We start from the raw sequence: 27,965 nt of genomic DNA, 5'->3' as shown, positions 1-27,965 counted from the left end.
GTAGCAGAGCCCCCCCTGTCCCAAAGCACCCTCTATGTTGAGGGAATGTGGCTTGGCATAGTTTAGTAAGGGTGGTGCTTACTTCCCCCCTTTCCTGACCTACCAGACTGCACGCTCGGATAAGGGTCTGGTATGGATTTTTGCAGATTATTGCCTTTTTTACTGGCAATGTTTTTGTTTTTTTATTCAGCTGTCAGCGGGGAAGCCCATTGACAGCTGAGGACTCATCAGTTGTTAAGGATGCCGCATCCGGCAACCCAGCCCTGCTCCTTAACAACCAGCTTTCACTGTGCCCTAATTGGGCAAAGCTTTGCCCAATCAAGGAGCAGAATGCAAGCAGTCAATTGCAGGTCATTCGGTGGGAAGAACACCCGTCAAACACCCTGCAAATTTTTCCCAAATGGGGCGAGCAGCCTATGTGGGCCCAAACTCATGCTCGGGTTGAACCCTTCATCCAAAACTAATGAGGACTATAGAAAACATCAACTCCAACTTTAACAGTTCAACTAGGCTTTAAGAAATAAGCAAAAGGATGCTAAAGAGAAAGTAAAACTCATTCGTTTATTATGGAAAGAACAGAACTGTTACAGAACAGAATAATTTCTATCACATTACAATATCAGTAAACAATATAAGAAGGAACATCATCTGGTCTTTTTAGGTTTGAAAGTTCTGTAAAGTTCAATAAGTTTCCTTATACTGTAAAAAAAAAAGAAAAATAAATGACATGTCATTTCAAATGTTAAAAGATAAAACAGTAAAAACCATCAGTTTATAAATGCAGAATTATTAGTCTCAATTTCTTTTAAAGTAAGTTGCATTAATATCAGTCAGTTGAGGACACTGGACATTGTACATGTCTAGAAAGACATCCTGTGGGGGCAAATTCCAGTCATTCTGCCTCTCTTTTCAGTCTGTTACAGCGTGACTAATGTGCTATCTCCATTACGAACGCTAGTTTTACCAGACCGATCGCTTCCGTCTCGTACTTGATTCAGAGCATGCATTGAATTTTGTGTGTCGAAATTGTCCACACACGATCGGAATTTACGAGAACGGATTTTGTTGTTGGAAATTCCGACAGCAAATGTCCGACACATGAGCCTACACACGATCGGAATTTCTGACAAAAAGCTCCCATCGAACATTTGTTGTGGGAAATTCTGACCGCGTGTACGCCGCATTAGGCTTTTAGCATTGTTTTTTGACAAGAGATTTTAGTGCCAGAAAAAAAAAGGCTGACAGCTCCTAAACTCTGCTAAATGCCAGTGACAAGCAGAGGCCACCAGCGTCTTTATCAACCAGTGAATGTCTGGTTGTTAAAGCGGAGGTTCACCCAAAAGTGAACCTCCGCTTTTCGGAACCCTCCCCACTCCGGTGTCACATTTGACACCTTTCAGGGGGTGCAAATACCTGTATAAAACAGGTATTTGCACCACTTCCGGGTATAGACTCCCGCGGGAGTCGGGCCCCTCCGCGTCACCCCCCTGTTGTGTTCTGGGAAACACTCGGCTCCCAGAACACTACGGGAACCATTGGGAACTGCACAGCGTGACTCTCGCACGTGCAGTAGGGAACCGGGCTGTGAAGCCGCAGAGCTTCACTTCCCGATTACCTTACAGAGGATGGCGGCGGGGGAAGCCGAGAGGCGAGCTACCGCTCGGCTTCGGCGGGTGTCTTGGACAGGTAAGTGTTAGTAAGTGCTGTATTTGTAGCTGCTGACTTTTAAAAAAAAAAAATTCTGGTGAGCCCTGGCTTTAAGCAGTGAGCCAGGAAGCAAACCAATGTGTCCTTAACAATGGATGAGTCACCAGCTGTCAGCAGTATTCCCCGTTGATAGCTGAACGTAAATAAAAAATAGTCAAAATAAACCTTCTTTCGGACCTGGTATGGATTTTTTGGGGGAACCTCACACCAAAATGTTTAAAAATGGCATGGGTTTCCTCCATATCCATACCAGACCCTTAGGTCTGGTATGGATTTTGAGGTAAACTCCCATGCCAATTTTTATTTAAAATAGAACCATACCAGGCCACAGGCTCTTCTCCCTTAAGTACCTTGTACCCATGTTGATGGGGACAAGGGCCTTTTCCCTACAACCCTAGCCAGTAGTTGTGGGGGTCTGCAGGCAGGGCCTTATCAAAATTCTTCCGGGGCAGAAGTGGTTAAATGAGCAGCAGGGGCGGACTGACCATTTGGGCACTTAGGCACTTCCCGAGGGCCCCATGCCACTAGGGACAGGGTTGCCAGCCTCTGTAAAACCAGGGACAGTATGTAAAAATCTTTTTTTTTTTTTTGTAAATCACAAGATTATAGCTGCCCCGCCTCTCCAGTATCTTTTCAGTGTGTGTATGTATATTCTGTGTGTATGTATACTATGGGCCAGATTCACAAAAGAGATACGATGGAGTATCTCAGATACACCATCGTATCTCGGATTTTTTCTGGTCCTATCTATGCACCTGATTCATAGAATCAGATACGCATAGATAGGGCTAAGATCCGACAGTGTCACACTGTGTTACACTGTCGGATCTTTTTTTTATTTAAAAATGGCGCCGGGGGCGTTCCCGCTGATTTACACTGAATAATATGTAAATCAGCGAGATACGCGAAATTCACGACCGTACGCGGACCCGACGCGGTGTTCTTACGTCGTTTCCGTAGCGCGGTACCCGTCGTATACTTACCCATGCTAAAAGCAGGGGTAAGTATTGTTAAGTATGGCCGTCGTTCCCGCGTCGATTTTGAAATTCCCTACGTCGTTTGCGTACGCCGATTCACGAACACGCGCGTCGCAAGTCCCGCTCACGTCGCAACCACTGACGTCCTATTGACGTCAGTGGGAGCAATGCACGCCGGGAAATTCCCCGGACGACGCATGCGTATTTAAATCGGCGCGGGAGCGCGCCTGATTTAAATATGACACTCCCCTAGCCGTGGAATTTGAATTCCGCTGGGGGAGTTAGGATCCGCCGTCGCAAGTTTGGAGGTAAGTGTTTTGTGAATTTGACACTTTCCTCACAAACTTGCGAGGGCGGATCTTAATTCACATAGGTTACACGGATCTAAAGATCCGCTAACCTTTGTGAATCTGGCCCTGTGTGTGTATATTGTGTGTCTGTGTGTGTGTATACTGTATGTGTGTATGTATACTGTGTGGCCCCAAAATCTCCTATTGCCCGGGGCCCCATAATCTCCTTTTGCCCGGGGGCCCCATGAGTTGTCAGTCCGCCCCTGATGAGCAGGATCCTTTTTCTTTCTTTTTTTTTAGGGTAACAAACATTTTAAAGACTTGTAATAATCATAATACAACCTTGATCACTAAATACAGACTCTAGTCAGCCCAGAATAGTGCCAGGGACCTCTAGGAAAAACCTTTATGCATCATTGTGGTGGGTTGTGGCTTGAAATGTTCTGAAATGAATCAATGTTGAGCAACATACAATGATAAAGCACAGAGATAAAAATACCTCAATTGCAGGCAATCTGGCAGGATCTACTGTCAGAAAAGTTGTTGTTATTTCCTTTACAACCGCCATACATGAATCCGATGCATTGACCTGAATTTTGATCATAATAATAGCGACGAACATATGCCTTGCATGGACCCACTATTCTAGGTAAGGAACAGCTTGGATCTGGAAAATACAAAAACACCTGAATATCAGCAACATAAAAAGAGATAATGGATATTAAACAACATAACTGCTAGAACCTTACAGAAAAGTATAATCAGCGCTGGGTGTACCACTAGACAGAAGGCCTGAGCTCATAAATGTAATCTGAACAGTTTGGCAGATCTGTCATGTGATTTGAACCAAATTGTATATGTAAACTACGATATTTACCACTGACAACTGACCACCAATGCTGGGGCAATATTCCTCCCATTGATGCCAGGGCATTTCCTAGTAGACCTAGGGCATGCCCCTTCAAACTATGCCCAATTTTCATCTCAATTTATCCACACCTACCTTTCACCCTTCACCCACCATTGTGAAAGTGTCAGGATGTCCCTGATTTTTTAAACACTTAAAGGTGAAACTCGAAAAATTTGAATATTGTGCAATAGTTCATTTATTTCACTAATGCATCTTAAAAGGTGAAACTAATATATGAGACTCATTACATGCAAAGCAAGATAGTTCAAGCCGTGATTTGTCATAATTGTGATGATTATGGCTTAAGCCCTGTACACATGATTAGATATCAGTCTTGCCTACACACCATCAGTCAAAAATCTGATCGTGCCAAAACACAGTGGGTCGGATTCAGATACCTGAGCGTATCTGTCCGGCCGGCATAACGTATCTCCGATACGTAACGCCGCTCTAACTTTGGGCGGCAGTTCTTTATTCAGAAAGAACTTGCGCCCTTAGTTACGGCGGCGTAACGTATGTTTTGCGGGATGTAGGGGGCGTGTTTTATTTAAATTTGTGTTGACCCCGCGTTTTTTACCTTTTTTTTGAACGGCGCATGCGCCGTCTGTAAAATATCCCAGTCTGCATTGCTCTAAATGACGTCGCAAGGACGTCATTGCTTTCGACGTGAACGTAAATTACGTCCAGCCGTATTCGCGAACGACTTACGCAAACGACGTAAAATTTCAAAACTCGGCGCGGGAACGACGGCCATATAGCAGGGGTAACTATACACCGGAAAAAGCCGAACGCAAACGACGTAAAAAAAAGCGCCGGGGGCCGTTCGTTTCTGAATCGGCGTAAATCCTAATTTGCATATTCCTTGCGTAAAACCTACGGAAGCGCCACCTAGCGGCCAGCCTGAAATTGCAGCCTAAGATCCGACACTTACACCTGGCGGATCTTAGGGATGTCTATGCGTAACTGATCCTCTGAATCAGTCGCATAGATACGACCGGCCGGACTCAGAGATACGACGGCGTATCAGGAGATACGCCGTCGTATCTCTTTCTGAATCCGGCCCACTGACGTACAACACTACGACGAGCCGAAAACAATTAAGTTCAATGCTTCCGAGCATGCGTCGACTTGATTATGAGCATGGATTTTTGTCCAATGGAGTTCCACACAGACGTTCAGATTTTTCTATCGTTTTTTTATCCATAGGAAAAATGTAAAACATGTTCTATTTTTTTTCAACGATGGGGCTCACACATGATTGGATTGTCTGATGAAAACAGTCCATCGGTCTGTTTTCATTGGACAAACCGATCGTGTGTACACGGCTTTACAGCTCATGAAAACCCCAAATCCACAATCTCAGAAAATTAGAATATTACATGCAATCAATAAAACAAGGATTGTACATAGAACAATATCGGACCTCTGAAAAGTAGAAGCATGCATATGTACGCAGTACTTGGTTTGGGCCCCTTTTGCAGCAAATACTGTCTCAATGCAACGGGGCAAGGAAGCGATCAGCCTGTGGCACTGCTGAGGAGTTATGGAAAACCAGGATGCTTCAATAGCTGGCTTCAGCTCTTCTGCATTGTTCGATCTCATGTCTATCATCTCCCTCTTGGCAATATATAAGAAATGGTAAATGCGCTGTGGGGAAGGGGGTGAAGGGAAGGGAGGGGGGGGAGCGAAAGGAGCACAGTGGACCAACACCAGCAGATGACATGGCTCCCCAAATCAACACAGACTTTGGAAACTTCACACTGGACTTCAAGCATCTTGCCTCTCCATTCTTCCTCCATATTCCGGTCCTTGGTTTCCAAATGAGATGAAAAATTTGCTCTCATTAGAAAAGAGGACTTTGGACCACCGAGCACCAGACCAGGTGTGTTTTTCTTTAGCCCAGGTAAGACACTTCTGACATTGTTTGTTGGTCAGGAGGCTTGACAAGAGCAATACGACATTTGAAGTCCATGTCCAGGATCAGTCTGTGTCTGGTGGCTCTTGATGCACTGACTCCAGCTTCAGTCCACTCCTTGTGAAAGTCCCTAACACTTTTGAATGGCCTTTTCTGACAATCCTCTCCAGGCTGCGGTCATCCCTGCTGCTTGTGCACCTTTTCCCTCCACACTTTTCCCTTCCATATAACTTCCTATTAATGTGCTTTGATACAGCACTTTGGGAACATCCAACTTCTTTTGCAATTACCTTTTGAGGCTTTCCCTCCTTATGGAGGGTGTCAATCAGGGCTCGAGTCCTGCGGGAATGCATGGAAATGGCGTTCCTGCACTTTTTTCACAGCAGGAACGCCGTTCCTTTTGCAGGACTAGAGCCGATCCTTCACTAAGGGGCGATGCCCAGCATCGCCGCATAGTGAAGGACTCGACTCGAGTCACTGTGAGGGGCAGGCGAACTGAGCCGAGCAGACTCGGAGCTCCTCCTCCACGCTCCGACCTTGCCTGCCACCTGTCCTTCAGTATGCGGCTGGTTGCGTGTGACATCACGTGGAGGCGGAGTCACACAGCAACGCTAGGATGAGCCCAGCCAGCCAGCACCCTGAGACCAGCACAGCCAGCTGGTGGGGAGTGGATCTTGGGTGGGAGTTCCCACACTTTTTTCCCCAGGACTTGACCCCTGGTGTCAATGATGGGTTTCTGCACAACTGTCAGGTCAGCAGCCTTTCCCATGATTGTGATTCCTACTGAACCAGACTGAGAGACCATTTAAAGGCTCGGGAACCCTTTGCAGGTGTTATGGCTTAATTGGCTGATTAGAGTATGACACTTTGAGCCTAGAATATTTCACCTTTTCACAATATTCACATTTTCTGAGATTGTGGATTTGGGGTTTTCATGAGCTGTAAGCCATAATCATCACAATTATGACAAATCGCGGCTTGAACTATCTTGCTTTTCATGTAATGAGTCTATCTCATATATTAGTTTCACCTTTTAAGTTGCATTAGTGAAATAAATTAACTTTTGCGCGATATTCTATTTTTTCGAGTTTCACCTGTATATCTTTTCATAAACAGGTTTATAGAAAACACCTCATACTAATAATTCATCAGTAAAAAAGGTACAAATAGAGCAAAAGAGAAAGAGGAAGGATAACTGTAACTGAAAGAGGGAGAATATAAACAAAAAATACTATTAAACCCACTAAACACACACACACACACACACACACAACGGGGAGTATACCTACATGGATACTGTGATGACTTTCTCTCAAACCCTAATAACGCCTCGTACACATGGCTGGACTTTCCGAGAAAAAGAGTCAGACAGGCTTTTTTTCCTCGGAAAGCCCGGCCGTGTGTAGCCTCCATCTGACTTTTTTTGTTGGAAGTCCGATGGACCTTAGATAGAGAATCTGTTCTCTTTCAGTCCGTCTGACATTTGCGCGGTCAAAAGTCCAAGAACAAGGCATTAGGTGAACTTTTCCCTGACTTTCAGTCCTGACAACAATGGTCACATTTAGTGTTGCCACCTGTCCGGATTTCACCCCGACAGTCCGGGATTCCGGGACGGTACGTGTTTTGAATCATGTGTCTGGGTTTCAGGCAGACTGAATCCCAGACACATTATTCAGACCAGGCTGTGGGTCCCCAAGTAACCATTATAGTCACACACAAATCTGTTGCCATCCAGGAGCTGTGGGCGGCTGTCTGGGGGGTAGGTTCGGCATTACTGGGGCGCCAGGTGATGATGTCAGCACGAGCAATTTGGCCACACCCACGTTTTGCTGTGGCAGGCTATGTGCACTGCATTACTACTCTCCGCGGGGCACCCAAAGGTGTCCAAGGCTGCTAAAGTGTTTGGGGTTGGCTTGAAGAAAAGGTAGCAACATTAGTCACAGGCCTAAATCAAAAGGGTGAATCTACAGCGGGGACAAAAACAACAATACAAACCCAACAGGTGTTCTAAGTCTACTACACTCAAAAAATAAATTGGCTTTAGATTAAAATAGAGATTTGTGTTGCATTCATTTTTACAAATATTTGTGAAACCATACAGTAACATAAGGAACCCCTGTGTGTGTGTGTGTGTGTGTGTGTGTGTGTGTGTGTGTGTGTGTGTGTGTGTGTGTGTATATATAAGCATTATTAACTCCACAAAACTGACCTTTAGCTGCAGTGAGCTGAAACATCAAGAGACTGGTGGCGATCACAGCGAGGATCAATGTGGTTTTCATGTTGTAGTCTTGTGTCTTGGTCACCACAATGGAGAGTTGGTGTTGATCTGTAGACTGTGTATGATCCCAGATTCCTGCTGGATATTTATAGAGAGAGACGAGGCCACACCCACAGCAGGACTGGTCGGGTCAGTTGGTCTGCCCCTGAGGGTGATATTGATACCTCTGGTGGAATGAAATATTCTCCATTATCTTTCTTTCTGGCCAATATCAGAATATTTGCATTGTTAACAATTTTAACTAACTAATAAATTATAGGTATTGGAATTTCCTTTCAAATTTGGATGTTAGTGATAGTAACGAATACAAATTTGTCCAAAGTTGCGAATTATCCGAAATAACGAATGTCATATCTAAACAAATGGAATGGAATAAATTAATAATAATAAAAAGTTTTCATTATTATTGTTGTTTATTATTATTAATTTGTTATTTTCCATTCATTTAGATATGACATTAGTTTTGGAAATTCCAATACGAATTTTCGGATTTTTGTTTTTTTCGAATTTTTGTTTATTTTCGGATTTCTTTATATTTTGGATAATCAAATTTAGAATTTTATGAATTTACTAATTTTACAATTTCACATTTCTGAATTCAAGAATTTTACGGATTTTTGAATTTTCAAATTTACGGGTTTTCGTTAATTCGGATATTTCCAAATTTACAAATTTGTCGAAAGTCATTAAAAAAATAATTTGAAATGAAACAAATTGCTCATGTCTAGTGGCATGAAATCTGTCATTAACAAACCCTCACGGAGAGGTATACTAGCAGACTGGCAATGACATCAATAGTGACAATAATACAGTGATCAGATAGAATACCATACACTCTAATAACTGACACTGGGCTCCATTCATGAAGCGGTATCGAGCACCTTAAAAAATGCGATAAAATACTGCTCAGCGTTTTTCAAAAAGTTTTCAGCATTCACTAAAATATGGTACCAAAATAAAAGTTATTTATGGAGCATCCTTAACAACCACTAACTGTCATTGTTGTTAAGGATTGGCCGCTGCTTCCCTAACAAATGATGAATTGCTATTCCTAACTATGCTTAACCACTTCACGCCCGGTCAATAGTATATTGACGTCCGGGAAGTGGTTCTCTTATCCTAACTAGACGTCTATTGACGTCCTGCAGGATAACAGCCGCCGCACGCCCGTGGGGGTGCGCATCGCAGCGATCGGTGGTGCGGTGTGTCCGCCTGACACACCGCTACACTGATCTCGGTAAAGAGGCTCTTCACCCTGTGATCAGCCGTGTCCACGGTTGATCACGATGTAAACAGGAAGAGCCGTTGATCGGCTCTTCCTCACTCGCGTCTGACAGACGCGAGTAGAGGAGAGCCGATCGACGGCTCTCCTGACAGGGGGGGTTCGGGCTGATTATTCATCAGCACAGCCCCCCCTTGGATGCCCACACTGGACCACCAGGGAAGCCGCCAGGACCACCAGGGAAGCTTTCAACATGTGGATGGCCAGGTACATCCCCCATGGCCATCCACATGTTCCAAAAAATGCCAAAAATATGCCAATCAGTGCCCACAAATTGGCACTGACTGGAACAACAGTACAGTAGTTAAAACATTCATACCCAGCAATGCCACACACCAGTAATCAGTGCCACTCAGTGTCCTTCAGTGCCACTTATCAGTGCCCATCCATGCCCACCTATCAGTGACCATCAGTGCCCATCTGTGCCACCCATCAGTGCTGCCCATAAGTACCCATCAGTGCTGCCCATAAGTACCCATCAGTGCCACCCATGAGTGCCATCAGTGCCGCCCATTAGTGCCATCAGTGCCGTCTATGAGTGCCGCCTATGAGTGCCCATCAGTGCCGCATACTAGTGCCACCTATCAGTGCTTATCAGTGCCACCTCATTGGTGCCCATCGGTGCCACCTTATCAGTGCCAGTTAGTGCAGCCATGTCAGTGGCAGTCATTGAAGAAGAAAACGTATTTAAATTAAAAAATAATTTAACAGAAACAAATCAACTTTTTTTTTCAAAATTTTCGGTCTTTTTTTTTTTCGGTGTGCAAAAAATAAAAATCGCAGAGGTGATCAAATACCACCAAAAGAAAGGTCTATTTGTGGGAACAAAATTATAAAAAAATTGTTTGGGTACAGTGTAGCATGACCGCGCAATTCTCATTCAAATTGCGACATCGCTGAAAGCTGAAAATTGGCTTGGGCAGGAAGGTGCGTAAGTGCCCGGTATGGAAGTGGTTAAACCTGTTCCCACCTCCCTTTTTAATCCTATTCTAACTACCCATGAAAGAAAGATGCTCATACTTACCTCTGAGGGTGCTCCGCTCCGGTCATGTGATCTCCCCAGTGGTCAGATTCAGGGGAGAGGAAAGATCACTGACAATGGCTGAATTGTCTATGCAGTGACATCACCAGGGCTCAAGTCCTGCGGGAACGCGTGGGAACGGAGTTCCTGCACTTTTTTCACAGCAGGAACTCTGTTCCCTTTGCAGGACTAGAGCAGCCGAGCCGCCCGAGCCAATCCTTCACTAAGCGGCAATGCCCAGCTCGAGTCACTGTCAGGGGCAGGCGAACCTTAGTAATCCTTTATGTTATTGGCCGCTTCCTGTATTTGGATTCATCGGATTCCGTCACTTCCTCGATGCCGCAATGTCTCCTAGGAGCTTTTGTCATTGTTCAAAGTTCTTTCTAAATCCCGCGATAACTCGCGGCAGACCTGACAAAAGCTCCCAGGAGACATTGCGGCATCAAGGAAGTGACGGAATACCCGCACACTACCCAATGAATTCATATACAGGAAGCAGCCAGTAACAAAGGATTACCAAGGTACAGTGGATCGAAAAAAAAACAAAAAAACAAACATGCGGTTTAGTACTTATGCATATGAGCGTATCATCTTCTTTTTTTTTTTTTTGGTGGGGGGAGTGGATCTTGGGTGGGAGTTCCCACACTTTTTTCCCCAGGACTTGACTCCTGGACATCACCCGTAGGCTTACTATGGGGCATGTGTTGGGAACTGTCCCTCCTCTATCCAGAAGCTGCCTGCTGCTGGGAGCTGATAATGAGTCCAGGCCAGAACCCCCTCGGAAGAGGTAAGTATAAGCATCTTCCTTTTACAGGGTAGTTAGAAAAGGATTAAGAAGGGAGGTGGGAACAGGTTTAAGCATAGTTAGGAATAGCCTGGAATTCCACTTAAAGTGGTTGTAAACCCACTATTTTGACTTTTACCTACAGGTAAGCCTATAATAAGGCTTACCTGTAGGTAAGGAGAATATCTCCTAAACCTGCACGGTTTAGGAGATATTCCCCTCGCAATGCGGGCGGCGCATGCGCAGGGGGAAATCCACAGCGATAGGACCGGCATCCGCCGGACCCTGCCAATTTTAAATCTCCCGCGCGCACGTGCGGGAGTGATGTCATCGCCGCTCCAGCCAATCACAGCGCTGGAGCGGCGATACCCGGAAGACACGCCGGAGCAAGATGACATCCTGCTCGGGGTGGACCAGGTAAGTGGTGTTCACCTCGTTCCGAGGTAAGTATTTCATAATCGGCTAGTATGCGGTGCATACTAGCCGATTATGCCTTTTGCCTTGCAGGTTTAAAAAAAAAAAAAAAGTTTATGCGGTTTACAACCGCTTTAAGGGATGCTTCACACTAGATGAGGTGCAAATTTACAGAGAATTTACTGCAAATCCACACTGCATCTAAATCGTTCATGTGAACTGATTGCTGAAGCGTATGTTAACGACACCCGCAATCAGTTTACAAAATGCAGCATGATTTGCAGAAACGGATTGCATGGGTGCGAACACCCATGCGATCCGATTCTGACGCAGACAAAAAAAGGTCCTGCATGAGCTTGGTCCGAATGCGATGCAAATTCAGCCATACAGTTTATATGTCTGAATCACAGACATCGCATGTGATCTGCACAGCAATGCAGTGCGAATCACATGCGATGTCTGGAATTGCACTAGTGTTAACCGGCCCTTAAGCTGCAAAGCAAAGGAGGGGTGTGCGCATATGCTTTGCATCATAGCACAGCAAAAATGATTCCTGCTGTCACATTCAGCTGAATGGAGAGACCCTACAACCACCTTGCAACTGCATGCAATGCATGTGGTTGAGAAGCGCTAGTGCGGGGTTCAAGGGGTTAAAGCAGGAGGTGAGGAGGCGATGCAATGCCTCTTCACCATCTATTAAATGCTTTCTGAAAAACAGTTCAAATGCAGATCATTTTTTAGAGAACACCACTATCCCTTATGCCGCGTACACACGATCATTTTTCGGCATGTAAAAAAAAAAACGTTTTTTATAAAATGTAATTTAAAATGATGGTGTGTGGGCTTCACATCATTTTTCGGGTTCTGAAAAACGACTATTTTTTTTCCCCGAACATGCTGCATTTTTTAACGACGTTTTAAACAATGTCATTTTTCGGGTTGTAAAAAATTATCGTGTGTGGGCTAAAACTACGTTAAAAACCTGCGCATGCTCAGAAGCTCGGGAGCGCTCGTTCTGGTAAAACTACCATTCGTAATGGAGTAAGCACATTCATCAAGCTGTAACAGACAGAAAAGTGCGAATCGTCTTTTACTAACAGGAAATCAGCTAAAGCAGCCCCAAGGGTGGCGTCATCCGCATGGAACTTCCCCTTTAGAGTGCCGTCGTACGTGTTGTACGTCATCGCGCTTTGCTAGAGCATTTTTTAAAAACGATCGTGTGTGGGCAATGTAGTTTTAATGATGAAGTTGGAAAAAACTTTGTTTTTTCTACATGCCGAAAAACTTCATTTTTTTTCATGCCGAAAAATGATTGTGTGTACGCGGCATTAGAGCCCTTAGACATTTGTGCAGGCATGATACAAATGGCCTTTAAGACAAAATGTATAAAGAAAGCTCGATAGATAGATAAAAGATGAACAGAATAAAGACAGGATCATTTAATTGCAGTTATGACATTCTCTGTGCCAGGTGGATAAATGCAGTGCTGGGACAAGGTCATCAAGAGCCCAGGGCGAACATGCCAATCTGCGCCCCCCTACCCCCTGCCAATATTATGATCAATATTATGATGTGTCAACAAAAATCCCCTACCCCCCAAAAAAATCGAGCACTAACCTACATGCCCACCCAAGCATAAATACCCCTTCCTCCCAGTACATATTCATCCCCCTGCGAAAATCCTCCCTCCTGGCAAAAATATTTGTCCCCCCATACCCCACAGCTCAAATCCTCTCTTTCTCCCCATATGCCCCCAGCACAAATCCCCTCCCCCCCCAAAAAAAATTCCCCTCCAAGCACAAATCCTCTACCCCTCAAATCCCCCCCCCCCCACAAGCACAATTCCTCCCCCCCTCCTCCTAGCACAAACACCCCACAATCATCCCTAATAGCATTAATCTCCACCCAAAAAGCAATTCTTGCCACTGATCTTAATCCCCCTCCCCACCATATTACCTTTTATAGCATGAGTTCCCTTCTCCCAATAAAGCCCCCCCCCCCCCCCCCCCTCCAAAATCACCACTCCCAGCACACCTCCTAAATTTTCCCTTCCTAGAACAATTATTACCCCCTGACACTCCCCAAATTCCCCCCACCCAAAACAAACCCCCCTCCAATCTTCTTGTGGTGCCCCCCACCTCACATGATACCACAGTGCCCAGGGCAGCCTTCCCTCCTGCCCACCCCTTGCCCCAGCCCTGGATAAATAGGTAGGTCAGTAAGTAAAAGAAACATTTTTATCCTTAATGAAATGTATATAGCAAATTCCACTGCTTTTTATATTCATTCTCCATAGGAATTTCCTGTTAAAATAATTTATTAATTTCTGACAGATCATGGCACAGGAAATAAATGGGGTACCACACACCTTGGCTATGGAAGAACTCCACTATTTTGGCTACTCACGTACTCCTGATCCCTTCTCCAATTAAACAATTGTCCATACGATCAGATTTTGTGAAAATGTACTGCAAACATGAACAATGCACAAAACTCTTTGCTATTTGGTTATGGAGGAACTCCATAATTTTGACTACTCATGCACTCCCGACCTAAGGCCTACTTCTCCATACAAACAATTGTCCACACAATCAGCCTATTTGCGTATTACAGAGTTTGTCCTTCCCAATGGTTATTAGCTGATTCTGCCATTGTTTCCTCTTGTTTCCCTCCAACATCTTCTCTCTTTGTCTATTGGACAAACACTAATGATGTAATCTATGTTAAGGTGACCAGATTTTTTTAATGAAATCCTGGGACAAATTTTAATTTACTAGTAATGGCGCCAATCAGCGACTCTCTGCACGTCGCCGCCACCGCCCACCTCACAGCCCTTCAAGTCTTACTCTCCTGGCCCGGCTACTACTGGGTGGGGAGTGGAGGAAGATCACTCTGCCAAGGAAGGCAAGGAGATAGGCAGGCAGCTGACCGGGACTTGAGCCAAGGCAGAAGAACATGCGAGCGGGAGCGGAATGGGAATGCACCCGAAACTGAAGAAATATTGTCCACACAATCAGCCTATTTGCGTATTACTGCAGAATTATCAGAGTTTGTCCTTCCCAATGGTTATTAGCTGATTCTGCTGTTGTCTCCTCTTGTTTCCCTCCAACATCTTCTCTCTTTGTCTATTGGACAAACACTAATGATGTAACCTATGTGCATGTGCTCTGGAGTCACAAAGTTTCCACACCCAGCTCCATTCTTGGTGTCTTACAGATGGCAGGAGTTGGTCTGAACTGTTCAAGGTGCTTTTACCACAGGCAGTGTACGCCAAAAGCAATGCGAAAATACATTGTCAGGAGTTTGTATCCTATTTTCTTATTTAAAGTGTTTGTACACCCACTTTTACCTACAGGTAAGCCTAGATTAAGGCTTACCTGTAGGTCCTCGAAATATCTCTTAAACCTTCACAGTTTAAGAGATTAATACAATAATGACGGGCGCTAATGTCTACAGCGCATGCCGTTCGCTCCAAATTTGAGTGGTGCATCATGGCCCATAATTCACTGCGGTATCACAGTGCATTGCTGACTGATGATTGGCCAAGCATGCACTATGACCCGCAAGCTTGGCCAATCACAGCGCCGTCTGTACAGAGAGCCGTAATTCGCTAAAGCCAGGGTGGCTTTGGCCAATTATGTCTCAGGGGGTTTAGTACACGCCCCACACTATATAAGGCCGCCTGCGTGGCGGCCTTGTGTAGTGTGTTGCAGCGGTGGTTAAAGACAGACAGAGAGAGAGAGAGACAGTGTCATTTAATTTGAGTTAGAGCAGGCAGGCGAGTCAGTTAGCTTCAGTTACAGTGTGTAGAGGATATATATGCATCCCAGGTGTTGTATATATATTTATACACTGTATTCAGTTTAGCTAGATCCGTTTCTGTATTCTCTTCCTAGCAGGCATGTGATTGTGCTAGCTGCAGTATTTTCACCTAGTATACTGTGTCCTTTGCACAGTGTGCACCTAAAGCTTACCTGAATACAATTTCTGGTGTTCTCATACAAATACAGGCAGAGATCTGCAGTATTTTGATTTAGTGTCCTTTGCACAGTGTGCACCTAAGGCCCCGTACACACGACTGAACATGTCTGCTGAAACTGGTCCGCGGACCAGTTTCAGCAGACATGTTTGGTTGTGTGTACGGCCGATCGGACAGGATTCCAGCGTACATTTGCCCGCCAGACCGTTTTCGAGCGGGCAAATGTTTCTAAACTTGCTTAGAAACATGCCCGCTGGAATCTTGCCCGTCGGACATGTTCGGTCGTCTGTACAGACTTACCGTACATGTCCGAGCGGCCACCATCCCTCTGATGCGTCGAATGACTTCGACGCATGCATGGAAGCATTGAACTTCCAGGGCCGTGCACGTCGCGGCCTCGTCACCGCGTATCGTGTACGTGCGGATTTCTGTATGATGGTGTGTACAGCCATCATACAGAAATCTCCGGGCGGGCATGTCCGCTGAAAACGGTCCGGCGGACCGTTTTCATCGTACATGTTTGCCCGTGTGTACGAGGCATAAAGCTTACCTGAATACAATTGCTGGTGTTCTCATACAAATACAGACAGGGACCTGCAGTATTTTGGTTAATTGTCCTTTGTACAGTGTGCACCTAAAGCTTACCTGAATACAATTGCTGGTGTTCTCATACTAATACCACAGGCAGGGAGCTGCAGTATTTTCAGTTAATGTACTGAGTCCTCTGCACAGTGTGCAACTAAAGACATTTGTTGGTGTTCTCTTACTAATTATACTACAGGCAGGCAGTTGATTCTGCTAGCTGCAGTATAATCAGTATATATATACATCTTTGTGCAGCTAGCTACATCTCCCTGCAGGTCATTAGTATGTCTGGAAGGACAACAAGGAAAGGCAGAGAGTCACAAGGTCACTGACTCTACGTGGGTGCCTGATAGGAGAGAGGAGTAGGAGGAGGCACATCTCCAATGAGGCAAGATGCCTTCCAGGGGCCAGCTTAAGGGCAGCACACCGACTGCATCACACCGCAGAGCTCCGCATATGCAGGGCGCTGCTGTCTCTCCGGGCTATTCCAAAAGTTCTTTGGTGTGGGCATTTTTTGAGACGAGTGCATCAGATCGCACCGCTGCTATTTGCAACGTATGTCTTAAGCGTATCTCGCGTGGCCAAAACATCAACCGCTTGGGCACCACATGCTTGACCAGACATATGTCGCCCTGCCATGCAGTTTGTTGGCAAGCGTACCAAAAAGACCCACACCAAAGAACAAAACGAACCTCTCCTTGCTCCTCATCAGCTGGGATCTCCAAACCCACTATAACTTTAGTCCTCTCTGAAACCTGCACTGAGAGGAATGAAGGTGTAGAATTAGGTGTGTCACAGCCAAGTACTTGCGGGCAATCTGCTTTTCGGTACACCAACGTCAGATTGTACTAGGCAAATTTCCCTGCCCCAGCTGCTGCACCGCCGAAAGAAGTTCGCTCGCAGCCATCCACATGCCCAGTGGTTGAATGCTAGCTTGGCTAAATTGCTAGCACTTCAACTGCTGCCTTTTCAGTTGGTAGACTCTGCCCCCTTCCGTGAGTTTGTGGAATGTGCGGTTCCTCAGTGGCAGGTTCAAACGCCACAAAATGCGATTCCAGCTCTCTACTGGCATGTGGAAGGCAATGTCTTGACCTCGCTGGACAGGGCGGTCAGCGGTAAGGTGCATATTACCACTGACTCATGGTCAAGCAGGCATGGACAGGAATGTTACCTATCTTTCACGGCGCATTGGGTGACTCTGCTGGCAGCTGGGAAGGATGCAGGACAAAATGCAGTAGTGTTGGATGTTGTTCCGCCACCATGCCTCCAAACTTGCTACTACTGGTGTTTGTGACACACCTCTCTCCTCCACCCCCTCCTCTTCTTCTTCCTCCATGGCCTCTTCCTGTGCTTTGTCTTCGGAACCAGCGGTGCTCTGTAGGCGCTCAAGGGGCTATGCAAGTACACAGGCAAAGAGATGTCATGCGGTGCTAGAGCTGGTGTGCTTGGGGGACAGGAGCCACAATGGGGCTGAGGTTCTGTCAGCTCTGCAGGGGCAGGCTCAGAGGGGGTTGACGCCACGCCAGCTTAAGCCAAGAAAGGTGGTTTGTGACAATGGCACCAACCTCCTCTCCGCCCTCCGACAGCGACAACTGACCCATGTGCCCTGTTTGGCTCATGTCCTTAACTTGGTGGTGCAGCGGTTCCTAGGCAGGTACCCGGGCTTACAGGATGTCTTGAGGCAGGCCAAGAAACTCTGTGTGCATTTCCGCCAGTCATATAATGCCAGTGCTCGGCTGGCTGACCTCCAAAAGAAATACAACCTGCCCAAGAATCGCCTAATCTGTGACATGCCCACCAGGTGGAACTCTACATTGGCCATGCTGCACCGGCTGCACAAAGCAGCACGGATCCTCCTTTTCCTGGGTCCCTTCCCCCCTGCCAAGTGCCCCAACAGCAAGCACCTTGCTATGTGGGCACCTGAGCCAAGTCGCTGCTCTGTGGGTCCATTCAGACACAAAGCCCCCTCTCTCTCCTCATTGGCTCACTGAATTTAATTGACAGCAGCAGCAGCCAATGGCGCTGCGCTACTGTCTTAGCCAATGAGGAGGGAGAGGCCTAGGCAGCTTAGAAAGTCCTGCATCATTGCTGGATCTAGATGGGCTCAGGTAAGTATTAGAGGAGCTGCTGCACACAGAAGTTTTTTTTATGGAATGCATTAAGATAAAAAAAAACTCTGACTTTACAACTTTACAACCACTTTAAGACTGCAAATACCTTCTGTTTGAAGAGGGCTCTGCCATGTTACTCACTTAAGTAGGGGGGCATTTTGTTTACTTCTAACCCCCCCCCCCCCAAACACATACCATATTTCTTCTGGTTGTCCTCTACTGTGTTTTCCATGTTTGTGTAGTGAAATTCTATACATAGCAACAAATATTCTAAAACATTAACATATTTTCATTTCATTTTTTTACAAAAAACAATCCTATTTTACAAGGTGTTACAAAACAAATTGACAACACCTCGCCACTGAACACTCAGAGACTGAGAGCAAAAACATGCTGTAAAACACCTCCAGGGCCCAGATACAGTCCATCCTATATGAATGAGTATGGGGTATATAGTACTCATTCACAAAATGTACCTAACACTAGTAGCCTACTGAGGGGAGCTAAATATGTAAAACGTCAAATACCTTCTGTTGTAGGAGGGCTCTACCATGTTGATTACTAATTAAGTGGGGGACATTTTGTTTACTTTTAGCCCTTCCTTCTTGCATCTGGTTGTCCTCTACTGTGTTTTACATGTTTGTTTAATTACAATCTGTACCTAGGAACAATAATTCTCAAACATTAACATATATTATTTTTTACGAAAAACAATCGTATTTTAAAAGTTGTTCTGAAAGCATTGACAACACCTCCCCACTGAAAACTCCCAGACTGAGAACGAATAAAATGCTGAGAAAAAACTCCCCCAGGCTATTATTTCCATTTTACTTGAAGGGTAACTTTATGAAGAATTCTACTGAAGAGAATTTTAAAACTTGAACATCCCTCGGGACATGGCAACGTGTCATTATAAAATCATGCCTGGAGGACTGGTCAGAGGGCTAGATATTCCTGTTTTGGTCTCCTTCTGAATGTGCCTCAAGTAAATGATCTGATGTACAGTAGGTGTTTGTGATATTGTGTTTTTAGCACGACAGCGTCGCGCTGATACTCGGCGACATGGTGCCAAGATCTCGCACTCACTGGAATAGTGACAGCACATCCCAGCAAGCGCGTCATAGAAGCGACGGGAGATCCGACTTGGATTCCCGCCAATTCTACACGTGTGCGGCGTTTGTTATGAATCCTGAGGGGGAAGTCCCCGCCGGATTTTAAATAAAAATCCGGCATGGGTCCCCCCCTCAGGAGCATACCGGGCCCTTAGGTCTGTTATGGGTTGTAAGGAGAGCCCCCCTACGCCGAAAAAAACGGCGTAGGGGGCCCCCCTACAATCCATACCAGACCTGTATCCAAAGCACGCTACCCGGCCAGCCAGGAAGGGAGTGGGGACGAGCGAGCGCCCCCCCCCCCTCCTGAGCCGTACCAGGCTGCATGCCCTCAACATGGGGGGGTTGGGTGCTCTGGGGCAGGGGGGCGCACTGCGGCCCCCCCACCTCAGAGCACCCTGTCCCCATGTTGATGAGGACAGGGCCCCTTCCCGACAACCCTGGCCGTTGGTAGGTATCACATGGGTAGGTACAGAGCATGATGGGACTGTGAGGCCTATATAGGTCCGATGCAAGGCGCGCATCCGTCATTTCAGCGAGAAGGACCGGCGTGTCAACATCGGGAGAAGAAGAGAAGTGAAGAACATGACGTCACAGCACGGAAGAAGAACTCACAGCACGGAAGAAGACGTACAGCACGGAAGAAGGGACCGGACTGCGAGACGAAGAACCGGGGTGCGACGAGTCAACAGCGGAGAGCGGCGAACATAGAAGGAGACCCCCCGGATAGCGGAGAAGACCCGTCGGGATAGCGGAAGAAGAAGAGCCCCGCCGGAGGAAACCCGCCGGGGGGGTGGGGGCTTTTTTAAAAGCCACCCCCCCCCCCGGCGGTGGAAGAGAATCAGACGGCGGCCCCCACCCACCCGAAGACGTCAAAGAAGAAGCTCCCCCTGGTAAAAGAGCTAATAAAGAAGACAGGGGGCGGCCTCCGGAGCAGACTAATAAAATATTTTAATACCCTGTGTGGTTTATTTGTGTTTTTACCACTTTTCTTGCAGGTGAATGGGTAGGGGTACGATGTACCCCATACTCATTCACTTAGGGTGGGGGGCCGGTATCTGGGGGCCCCCTTATTAAAGGGGGCTCCCAGATTCCGATAAGCCTCCCGCCCGCATACCCCGACAACCAACGGCCAGGGTTGTCGGGAAGGGGCCCTGTCCTCATCAACATGGGGACAGGGTGCTCTGAGGTGGGGGGGCCGCAGTGCACCCCCCTGCCCCAGAGCACCCAACCCCCCCATGTTGAGGGCATGCAGCCTGGTACGGCTCAGGAGGGGGGGGGGGCGCTCTCTCGTCCCCACTCCCTTCCTGGCTGGCCGGGTAGCGTGCTTTGGATACGGGTCTGGTATGGATTGTAGGGGACCCCCTACGCCGTTTTTTTCGGCGTAGGGGGGCTCTCCTTACAACCCATAACAGACCTAAGGGCCCGGTATGCTCCTGAGGGGGGGACCCATGCCCGATTTTTATTTAAAATCCGGCGGGGACTTCCCCCTCAGGATTCATAACAAACGCCGCACACGTGTAGAATTGGCGGGAATCCAAGTCGGATCTCCCGTCGCTTCTATGACGGCTCTGTCTCCATCGCGGCAAGCCAGCTCGGCGCTGGCTCCCACGATGGGGCACGTAGGTGCTCAATCTCGCCGAGAAAGAGAGCGAGATTGACACAAAATCGGGTTCACCTACTGTAAGTACTTGGCCATGAGAAGCTGGACACTGCCATGGGGGACATGTACAAATAATAAAAAAAAACATACAGTTCAGTGGGAAGAGGCTCTTTTCATGTGGCTTAACCACTTAAGACCCGGACCATTATTAAGGACCTTGCCCCTTTTTGCGATTCGGCACTGCTTCGCTTTAACTGACAATTGCACGGTCGTGCGACGTGGCTCTCAAACAAAATTGACGTCCTTTTTTCCCCACAAATAGAGCTTTCTTTTGGTGGTATTTGATCACCTCTGCGGTTTTTATTTTTTGCGCTATAAACAAAAATAGAGCGTCAATTTTGAAAAAAATGCAATATTCTTTACTTTAAAAAAAAAAAAATTCCCTCAGTTTAGGCCAATACGTATTCTTCTACCTATTTTTGGAGAAAAAAAAATCGCAATAAGCGTTTATCGATTGGTTTGTGCACAATTTATAGCGTTTACAAAATAGGGGATAGTTTTATTGCATTTTTATTAATATTTTTTTTTTACTACTAATGGCAGCGATCAGCGATTTTTTTTTTCGTGACTGCAACATTATGACAGACACATCGGACAATTTTGACACATTTTTGGGACCATTGTAATTTTCACAGCAAAAAGTGCTATAAAAATGTTTACTGTGAAAATGTCAATTCCAATTAAGGAGTTAACCACTAGGGGGCACTGTAGGGGTTAAGTGTGACCTCATATGTGTTTCTAACTGTAGGGGGGCGGGGCTGGACGTGTGACGTCAGTGATCGTCTTTCCCTATATCAGGGAACAGACGATCACTGCCACTGCCACAATGAAGAATGGGGAAGGTGTGTTTACACACACCTCTCCCCGTTCTTCAGCTCCGGTGACCGATTGCAGGACACCGGCGGCGATCGGGTCCACGGGTCCCGCAGGCGCGGTCACGGAGCTTTGGACCGGGTCGCGAGTGCGGCTGGGCTTAAAGAGACACGTACAGGTAAGTAATTGTGCCCAGCCGTGCCATTCTGCCGACGTATATTGACGTGAATGGGTCCTTAAGTGGTTAAAGACCAATGTAAAAATACACAAATCTTTTAAATTACATGCTGGAAAGAGGTCTTAATGGTATTGCCATGGTGCTATAAACCAATGCCATATAGCATTATCAAAGTAAATAAATCAAAAATAAATGTTGGATTCTCCCTACTATTTTTTTTTAAATTCATCTCTTTTATTTGATTTTAAAACAAACAAATAACAAAAAAGGAAGGGAAGCAAGCATGTACCCACCCCTTCCTGTACCATACAAGACCACATGCCTTGCAACAGAGAGCAGTTATTCCTGTTTTATCCTATTTCTGAATGAGCCTGAACGTAAATGATTGGACATAAGCAGGGATGGACTGGCCATCGGGACTACCGAGAATCCCGGTGGGTTTATGGCTCAGTGGGCCGGTTGCAGTGTTGCCAACCGCTCGTAGTTTTGCTCCTTTTTTCCGCGTCTCGTGCACTCGCCCTAGGTGGAGAAGCTGAGGAGGGGCAAAGCACGTGAGAGTGACACTGGGGACAGCGGCTGACATTACTGGGGACAGCGGCTGACACTACTGGGGACAGACGAAAGAGGATGACATGGCATTACTGGGGGGGGGTGAAGCCATGGCATGCAGGGGGACAATGGGGGACACTGATGTGCTGTCCTGTGGAGAGGTGAAAGGGGCACAGCACAGGAGCAGGACACACAGGTGTGGAGACTGTAATATGATGGTGGACAGAGGAGGAGGCTACTGTAGTATATCCGCATCCTCTGTCCCGCTCCTTTAGTATATCCGGAGCCTCTGTCCTACTCCTGTAGTATATCCTCAGTCTCTGTCCCCCTCCTGTAGTATATCTGCAGCCTCTGTCCCCCTCCTGTTGTATATCTGCAGCCTCTGTCCCCCTCCTGTAGTATATCTGCAGCCTCTGTCCCCCTCCTGTAGTATGTACCATGTCTGAAGTCTACGACCCTCTCCTGTACTATGTCTGCAGTCTCTGACCCTCGTTTTGCAGTCTCTGATGCTTGCCTGTAGTACGTTTTGCAATCTCTGACCTTCTTCTGTAGTATGTCTGCATCTCTGACCCTCGCCTGTAGTACATTTTGCAGTCTCTGACCCTCTCCTGTACTATGTCTGCAGTCTCTGACCCTCGCCTGACTATCTTGTAGTCCAAGGGAGGGGGCGAGCACGACACTCCACACCAGGGAGAAAGCCTCGCATTACTGTGTGTGGTTACAGAACAGAACAGGAAGTGAGGATTTCTCAGAAGAAATAAGGACATTTAAAAGCAAAATTGAAGGGAGCTGCGGTGGCTCAACGCGATTGGCACTGCGCTGATAAGCCATTCACCTCTGCAGCTAGGGGTTTGGATCCCGGTCTCGGCTACATGTGAATTGAGTTTGGTGGTCTCAGCCTGGCTCCCGGTGGGTGTGCTATGCGAGGTAAGCCTGTGCTTAGTACGCCCACCTCCCTCCCACAAAAACCACCACTCATTCACTCTCTCCTCATTGGCTCACTGAATTTAATTGACAGCAGCAGCAGCCAATGGCGCTGCGCTGCTGTCTTAGCCAATGAGGAGGGAGAGGCCTGGGCAGCTTAGAAACTCCTGCGTCATTGCTGGATCTAGATGGGCTCAGGTAAGTATTAGGGGAGCTGTTGCACACAGAAGGTTTTTTTTTGGTACGCATTAAGATAAAAAACATTCTGACTTTACAACCACTTTAAGACTGCAAATATCTTCTGTTTAAGGAGGGCTCTGCCATGTTACTCACTTAAGCAGGGGGGCATTTTGTTTACTTCTGCCCCCCCCCCCCCCCCAACACATACCATATTGCTTCTGGTTGTCCTCTACTGTGTTTTCCATATTTCTGTAGTGAAAATCTATACATAGCAACAAATATTCTAAAAACATTAACATATTTTCATTTCATTTTTTTACAAAATACAATCCCATTTTACAAGGTGTTACAAAACAAATTGACAATACCTTCCCCACTGAAGACTCAGAGACTGAGAGCAAAAACATGCTGTGAAACCCCTCCAGGGCCCAGATACAGCCCATCCTATATGAATGAGTATGGGGTATATAGTATCCTACTCATTCACAAAATGTACCTAACACTAGTAGCCTACTGAGGGGAGCTAAATATGTGAAACGTCAGATATCTTCTGTTGTAGGAGGGCTCTACCATGTTGATCACTAATTAAGTGGGGGACATTTTGTTTACTTTTAGCCCTTCCTTCTTGCATCTGGTTGTCCTCTAATGTGTTTTACATGTTTGTTTAATTACAATCTGTACCTAGGAACAATAATTCTCAAACATTAACATATATTATTTTTTACGAAAAACAATCGTATTTTAAAAGTTGTTCTGAAAGCATTGACAACACCTCCCCACTGGAAATTCCCAGACTGAGAACGAATAAAATGCTGTGAAAAATCTCCCCCAGGCTATTATTTCCATTTTACTTGAAGGGTAACTTTATGAAGAATTCTACTGAAGAGAATTTTAAAACTTGAAAATCCCTCGGGACATGGCAACGTGTCATTATAAAATCATGCCTGGAGGACTGGTCAGAGGGCTAGATATTCCTGTTTTGGTCTCCTTCTGAATGTGCCTCAAGTAAATGATCTGATGTAAGTACTTGGCCATGAGAAGCTGGACACTGCCATGGGGGACATGTACAAATAATTAAAAAAAAACATACAGTTCAGTGGGAAGAGGCTCTTTTCATGTGGCTTAACCACTTAAGACCCGGACCATTATGCAGGTTAAGGACCTTGCCCCTTTTTGCGATTCGGCACTGCGTCGCTTTAACAGACAATTGCATGGTCGTGCGACGTGGCTCTCAAACAAAATTGACGTCCTTTTTTTCCCACAAGTAGAGCTTTTTTTTGGTGGTATTTGATCACCTCTGCGTTTTTGTTTTTTTTTTGCGCTTTAAACAAAAATAGAGCGTCAATTTTGAAAAAAATGCAATATTTTTTACTTTAAAAAACTTTTTTCCCTCAGTTTAGGCCAATACGTATTCTTCTACCTATTTTTGTTTACTCACACCTCTCCCCGTTCTTCAGCTACGGTGACCGATCGCAGGACACCGGCGGCGATCGGGTCCGCGGGTCCCGCGCGCGCGGTCACGGAGCTTTGGACCGGGTCGCAAGCGCGCCGGCGCACTCGCGACCCCACGGCTGGGCTTAAAGAGACACGTACAGGTAAGTAATTGTGCCCAGCCGTGCCATTCTGCTGACGTATATTGACGTGAATGGGTCCTTAAAGCGGAGGTTCACCCTTTAAAACATTTTTTGACATTACACAAAGTCGCGCCATCCTACCGACACAAGGAGGGTGTTTTTTTTTTTTTGTCAGCATTGACAGGCTTCCGAACGGCTCATACTGCGCGTCACAGGTTGCCGGAAAAACCCGAACGTCGGTGCGGCTCTATACGGCGCCTGCGCACTGACGTTCGGGTTCTGTCGGCAACCTGTGACGCGCAGTATGCGCCGTTCAGAAGCCTGTCAATCACAGGCAGTGCTTGGGAACGCCCACTCCCGTGGGATCGCCGTGAGGTGAAAATCGGGATTAACAGGTATGTGCTGACAAAAAAAAAAAAACACCGGCCTTGTGTCGGCAGGATGGCGCGACTTTGTGTAGTGTCAAAAAATGTTTTAAAGGGTGAACCTCCGCTTTAAGTGGTTAAAGACCAATGTAAAAATACACAAATCTTTTAAATGACATGCTGGAAAGAGGTCTTAATGGTATTGCCATGGTGCTATAAACCAATGCCATATAGCATTATCAAAGTAAATAAAGCAAAAATAAATGTTGGATTCTCCCTACTATTTTTTTTTTAAATTCATCTCTTTTATTTGATTTTAAAACAAACAAATAAAAAAAAGGAAGGGAAGCAAGCATGTACCCAACCCTTCCTGTACCATACAAGACCACATGCCTTGCAACAGAGAGCAGTTATTCCTGTTTTATCGTATTTCTGAATGAGCCTGAAAGTAAATGATCGGACATAAGCAGGGATGGACTGGCCATGGGGACTACCGGGAGATTCCCGATGGGTTTATGGCTCAGTGGGCCAGTTGCAGTGTTGCCAACCGCTCGTAGTTTTGCTTCTTTTTTCCGGGCGCCCACAAATGTCCTTTACGGGCAGCGGTGCCTGTGAAAAAGATGGCTGCGAGCCGACCATGTAACAGCACATGCGCCGTTCTGAAGCCGGCTGGGCTCGGGAGAGCTCGTACTCGCTCGGCCGAGTGGCGCATTAACGTAATGGTGCTGTCTAGAGCCATTTTTGAGTAGATGGCAAAGTACACTTGTTCATGGGTATGACACGGCGGCCGCGTCTCTTGCACTCGCCGTAGGTGGAGAAGCTGAGGAGGGGCAAAGCACGTGAGGAGGAGAGTGAGGAGGAGAGTGACACTGGGGCAGAGGATGACATTACTGGGGACAGCGGCTGACGTTACTGGGGACAGCGGCTGACACTACTGGGGACAGACGAAAGAGGATGACATGGCATTACTGGGGGGGGGGGGGGTGAAGCCATGGCATGCAGGGGGACAATGAAGGACTGTGGAGAGGTGAAAGGGGCACAGCACAGGAGCAGGACACACAGGTGTGGAGACTGTAATATGATGGTGTACAGAGGAGGAGGCTACTGTAGTATATCCGCATCCTCTGTCCCCCTCCTTTAGTATATCCGGAGCCTCTGTCCTACTCCTGTAGTATATCCTCAGTCTCTGCCCCCCTCCTGTAGTATATCTGCAGCCTCTGTCCCCCTCCTGTTGTATATCTGCAGCCTCTGTCCCCCTCCTGTAGTATATCTGCAGCCTCTGTCCCCCTCCTGTAGTATGTACCATGTCTGCAGTCTACGACCCTCTTCTGTACTATGTCTGCAGTCTCTGACCCTCGTTTTGCAGTCTCTGATGCTCGCCTGTAGTACGTTTTGCAATCTCTGACCCTCTTCTGTAGTATGTCTGCATCTCTGACCCTCGCCTGTAGTACGTTTTGCAGTCTCTGACCCTCTCCTGTACTATGTCTGCAGTCTCTGACCCTCGCCTGACTCTCTTGTAGTCCAAGGGAGGGGGCGAGCACGACACTGCACACCAGGGAGAAAGCCTTGCATTACTGTGTGTAGTTACAGACAGAAGAACAGGAAGTGGGGATTTCTCAGAAGAAATAAGGACATTTATAAGCAAAATGGAAGGATGAGGTAAGTGAAGGAGGACTGCACTAAGGTAAAGGAAGCTATTTAGTAAAAAAAATTGTACCTTTACAACCCCTTTAATGTTTTTGTGCGTGTTTGCAAAATTAAAGTGGGCCGGTCTGGATGAAGTCCAGGGCCAAATTTATTTCCCGGTCCAGCCCTGGACATAAGGACATGGCCATGAGAAGATGGACACTGCCATGGGGGACATGTTCAATTATACACAAAAAAATGATACACAAAAATACACAAAACCTTTAAATTACATGCTGGAGAGATGTCTTGAAGCTATTGCTGTGGTGTTATAGAACAATGCCATATAGTATTTTCAAAGTAAAGCAAGTGAAAAAAATGTTGGATTCTCCCTAATATTTTAACCAAACCCTCATCAAGGACAATTTAGTAGCCCAGGTGGCATGAAAAGGTGTGTGTGTGTGTGGGGGGGGGGGGGGGGGGGGGTAGCAGCAAAGTCTTCCTCCTTGCAAGGCATTGTGTGATCATGTTGATGGATAAGGGTCTCTTTTCCATATCATGTCCCTCAAAAAAGGATGAAGGGGTTTGTGGAGGAGGCAACTGAAAATTTGAAAAGTAACTCCTCCTAGATTAAGGGAGCACCCAAATATCCACCTCCTTCAAGTGGAATGAGTAAAGGATAAATTAGTAGTATAGTAGTTATCAGGTAATGTTTTTTGTAATGTATTTGC

The 27,965-nt window shown here is 46.4% G+C and overlaps 1 long non-coding RNA gene across 1 annotated transcript; it reads right to left on the bottom strand.

The window, feature by feature from the left end:
* Positions 1-541: 541 nt before the first annotated feature.
* Positions 542-8,154, bottom strand: LOC120939572. Its single transcript, XR_005749271.1, has 3 exons — positions 8,009-8,154; positions 3,474-3,641; positions 542-699 (listed from the first exon to the last, which is right to left on the bottom strand). It is a non-coding gene; the product is annotated as an uncharacterized LOC120939572 (long non-coding RNA).
* Positions 8,155-27,965: the final 19,811 nt, after the last annotated feature.

Source organism: Rana temporaria, chromosome 5, assembly GCF_905171775.1.
Source record: "Rana temporaria chromosome 5, aRanTem1.1, whole genome shotgun sequence".
Lineage (NCBI taxonomy): Eukaryota > Metazoa > Chordata > Amphibia > Anura > Ranidae > Rana > Rana temporaria.
This window is presented reverse-complemented; position numbering and strand designations above follow the sequence as displayed.